This window comes from Chaetura pelagica, unplaced genomic scaffold (assembly GCF_000747805.2).
Source record: "Chaetura pelagica isolate M959 unplaced genomic scaffold, ChaPel_1.0 scaffold53, whole genome shotgun sequence".
NCBI classification, from domain to species: Eukaryota; Metazoa; Chordata; class Aves; order Apodiformes; family Apodidae; genus Chaetura; species Chaetura pelagica.
Window position 1 is genome coordinate 3,780,945 of NW_009952880.1, and position 4,842 is coordinate 3,785,786.

Consider the following 4,842-nt stretch of genomic DNA (forward strand, 5'->3'; position numbering starts at 1 on the left):
TGGCTTCTTGAGGTTTCAGCATGTCAGACTTCTTAGACTTTCAAAACAGGTCTCAACAGCAGTAACTGCCCTTTCCTTGTATCCCTGTGCTCGCTCCCAACCCACGCGGCATGAAACCAGGCTGCTCTTCTCTACCTCCCAGAGACTGGAATAGCCCAGTTTCCCGCTGGCTTCACTGGCCTGCCAGCCACTCTCAGTTTATTTTGTTGCAATCCAAAAACCACACCCTTCTTCAGGCACTGACACATCTCCTGAGTGTGAAACCATTCCCGAAAATGCGGGTCTATGTTCGTCTTCCCTCACTCTGGCCAGGAGAGGTTCCTGCTACACTTCTGGTCTTTAGTCGCCTTGATCTTTGATGTCTCTGTCTCACCTCTTCAAAGGACAGAAGGGCCTGATCCATAACTGAGTTTCCATTGTGTTACGTAGGACTAACCATCCTTTAGGATGTCTCATTCCAGTAATCTGATGTGCCATAGACAGAGCTGAAGCAGAACTGATACTATCAACAGACAGAATTCCTGTTTTGGGTGTTGACAAAATTCTGCACATCCAGAATGATGCATGTCCTACTTGCCACAAAGCTTATTTATTTATTTAAAAGTGGATAAAGACTTGTCTTCTTAGATACAGAAAAAAAAGGAGAAAAATATTCTCCAGAAAGTTCTGTCTTCATCGTTATTGAACCACGCCCTGTCCTCTTCATATAAGAAATATTGCCAAAGCCACAATCTTTCATCATGTGGTTCCTTTTAAATAGCCTCCTAGGTACTAAAGGTCAGGGTGATTTAAAAAAAATAACCTGGTAGTATAAAAGAACTTTTTTTAAATGCAAAAAGACAAACAGAAATCCTACGCAAACTTGCCATAAATACAAGGGATGAGGATGATGATGAGTGGAATAAACTACGCTCACATTGTGTTCACCTGCTTTACTTTGTCTCAAGTTTTGTTCAGTTCAAAACTCTAATATAAAAATAGAATTACTTCGTTCATTGCAATTCTGACTCCACTCTAATAGCCCTTTCCCATAGATTTTTCTTCCAGCTTCACTGGGAGTATTCACACAATGACTGCAGCCTTAGCTTTGTAGATATTTTTATCTATCCTCACGACTGAGCTTATTGCCAATAGTGGTTCTACCACCTAACTTAGGTGAAGGAAGAAAAATTTCAGACTCTCTCTTTTTTTTTTTTTTATTAACTTTGTACAAAATTTTCTTCACATTATTTCAACAAAGAAGTATTTTGGAGGGTGGGTATTTCCTATATTTGACATCTGTCCAAAATTGAATAGTTTGATACTCTTTAGAAATAGCTAGTTCTTTTTTCTATAAATATTAGCTTATTTCTATGCCACAATTTTGAATGGCTTTCAAGGCTGAAAATTCAGGTACTTTGAAGGTGATTCACAAGCAAACCAGGTATCTCTGCCTTGGAGATGGCACTGTTGAGCCATGCCAGGATGGGCAGGATGGATGCCTGAGATGTCTGAGGGCAATGAAGGGTTTAGTGTAATTGAATTAATCACCACTGCCTGCTGAAGCCTCCAGCACAAGTTGTGTTCATGATGTGTGTGAGTGTGTGTGTCTGTGGTGCTTGGTTACAGACCTTTGTACATTCCTAACCAATTCTTTGAACCTTCATTATCCAGCTCTCCAAATTTTTAAAGGCTATCTAATACCAAGCTTTATTTTTAAATGGTCAGTCTATAGCAGACTGTGTTATTGATTGGTAATTTTACTATGGCAGTGTGCATGAGTCACAGTCAGGTGACTGTGCATATTGTAAAGAAAGATGATTAAAGAGCTCAAATCTACTTTCTTCTTTAATTTCCCTCCTACTGTAAAACATTCTGTATTCTCTGGGACCCAAGAGACTTTCTCACCGGAGGACAAGTGCGCATAAAAAAAGAGCTAAAAAACAGGGTTACAAAAGATGTTGAAATCATAAGGTTCTGCTTTAAACCCATAGCATTTTTTTTTATATAACTGAGGGTTGTTGCCACTGTTTGAGAGCATGGCTGGACAGACGAGAGCTGAGAAACCTGCCTTAAAGCCCGTCTCATATATTCCTGAAACTGCTTTTCCTTTTTCTTAGCAAAGGAGAAGCAGCACATCAGGCCAAGCCCTGCGCATTCCTGGGGGCAGTGGGGCTGCAGAGGCAGCACACTCCTCTCTCCTCCTGCCCACCCCAAGGCAGAGGCTGCCTCACTGCTCATGGGTGGCTGGCGAAGCCTTGGCCTTGCCCTGTGTCTGGTCCTCAGCCAGGCTGGCAGGAGGACAGGTCAGGGTGCCCCAAGCACAGCATCCCTCTCCCTGCTTCCCCCAAGGCCCAGCTCTGGCTGGCTGTCCCCAGCCCTCATGCCTCCCTCCTTTACCCTCCTTGTCCCTCCCCGCAGCACCATTTCCTCTGTGCCATGGACACCAGGACCCCTCTACCACCTGCTGCCTGCCACACACCTCCTCTTTCCTCCTGCAGCCTGCCCTGAAAAACAAACCACCACCCCCAAAACCCACATTTTTTCCAAGCAACCCTCCCACTTTATGTTTGCCTCACCCTCTCCCTCATTATCCTGAGCCTTGCTTTTGTTTGTCTTGGCTATTTTGGGCTGGAGGCTCTTTGGGGAAGGGAATACAGTTTAAGTGTCGCCTGCTCAGGATGTGATGTGTTCAATTTCCTTCCGGCTGAGAGAAGCTGAATTGATAAATGAAGCATAAACGGGCTGAGAAGTATCTACCTGAGTGTGAGCACCAGGTTAGCTGAATCAGCTTAAACAGGTATAATTCATGGAGCAGGCATAACTTTATGTTTAGGGAAAAAAAATCCTATGTTAAAAGGCACAGGTAATGGTTTAATGTTGAAGTTCCCAAGGAAGCCCAGTATAGGCTCTACTGTAGTAAAGTACAGCACATTCATTTGGTAGCTACAGATTAACTACTCTGTGGCTCTGAGCCCCTTCTTCAGAATTGTAATTCATGAAGGACCACAAATGTTTAATGTTATTTACAATGAGATTTACATATAATTGGATAAATATGGAAATATAAATATACTAGGAAGCGAGTGTGTTTCCTCTAGCCAGAAGTGTTGATGTGATTCAACTGATACATTTTTGAACTATATGACTACTTGATACTAAACTACCAATTGCTAATTTGTATTAAATAGAGCTAACCTAGCAAGGATTAGGAGAAAAATTATTATAACAGGTGTGTGGGTTTCTTCATTTTTCTACCAGTAAGATGATTGTTCTCATTTTAATACCCACAACACCCTAAACCTCCACACCTGGCAGAATTATGGAAACATCTGGTCTCTGTTTTGTTGTTACCATCTTTTAAGCCTTTTAATTATATGTAAAAGCAGTAGCACTTGTAAAAGCATGTAAATTATTATAAATTAATCGACACAAAAGTAGGAATTTTTTGTGTGTTCAGCACCATTTCTCAGCTGCACTGATGAATGAGATGCTAATATATTGCATGTGAAATATAAAAGAGAGTTTATTCCTTTTGATACAAAAAAAAAGTGATGTGAGAATTCAGTGAAAAATGAAACCTGAGTATTTTAAAGCAATGTCTCATCTATACTCTTGGTATGAGAGCACTTCTGATGAGCATGGATCATATCTACCAGAAATCTTGTTTCTCATTCTTTGCTTAGGATCCTCTCATCTGTAATAGAGGAATATTTGTCATACAAGGTTAATGCTGATGGCTTTTCCTTCCTTTACAAAAGGGAAAAGCATATGTTGAATACTGAAGGTTTAAAGAAAAAAAAGAGAGTACAGTCTCTCTCTGCAGCCACCAAAGCTTTTGGCTTGCACTGTGAAAGATCCATGCTCCTTAAAATTATGTGACCTGATAACAACTTTCATACATTCCCTGTTCCCATTTTTGGGAGCTCATCTCTTTGCAGGTGCCTCATTCTGCAACTGAGGGAAATGGTAAAAGATTTTTTTTTTTTTTTTATGTGACCTCTCTGTGCTTCCTTCTTTTAAACATAGAGACAACATGTGAGGTTTTCTAAGCCCATTAGGACCATGCATCATCTTTCCTCCATGAAATTACAAGCTGTGGTTACTGCAGAGGTTGTGAGCTCTCCAAGAATGATGCAGGGTCAAGAGGGATGCTGGGCCAAATGTGTCTTTGTTGTTCCTGCTTCAGAGTCAAGAGTAAAACACAAGTCAAAAAGTAAACTGAAAAATTTAATTGTTTTATAAAATAAGATTAGGAAATTCTGTGTAAAAACCCAGCTTCTTAAATATGGTACATTCACTTTCTCACAGAATATTTAAATATTCAGGTCACTTATGCTATATTTTCACTGAAGTAGAGTTAAAAATCATTGGATAAATTAAAACATCCCTACCAAATATACCACAACTTATACAAATAAAACTAAGCAATAATACTTTTTTTTTTTTTTTTTAAATACAAAATGTAAAGAAATTAGTAACTCTTAGAGCATGCTACAAAATTTTGCCAGAAAAATATATGGGATCATTTTTGTTTAACTAGAAAATATACAGCGTGCTTTTAATCTCTCTTCCTAAAATTCAGTCTCATACAATTTCCATTTAACTTAATAAATATGTACAACAAAAATGTTTATCCCTCAAATAATATAAATAGCAAATACTGTAGTAGAGCCTGGTCCAGCATTCTGTTCTCATCTAGCGACGATAGTGGGGCTTTTCAACTCTGAATGTGCAAAACTGCAGCATCAGGCTCTTAGTGTTACCAACAAGTTAATAGCTTTTTTTATTAAAAAAAACAACAACCTCCAAGAACACTGCAAAAGACTTAGAGCTATTCCAGTCAGGCACTTCTATAAATAT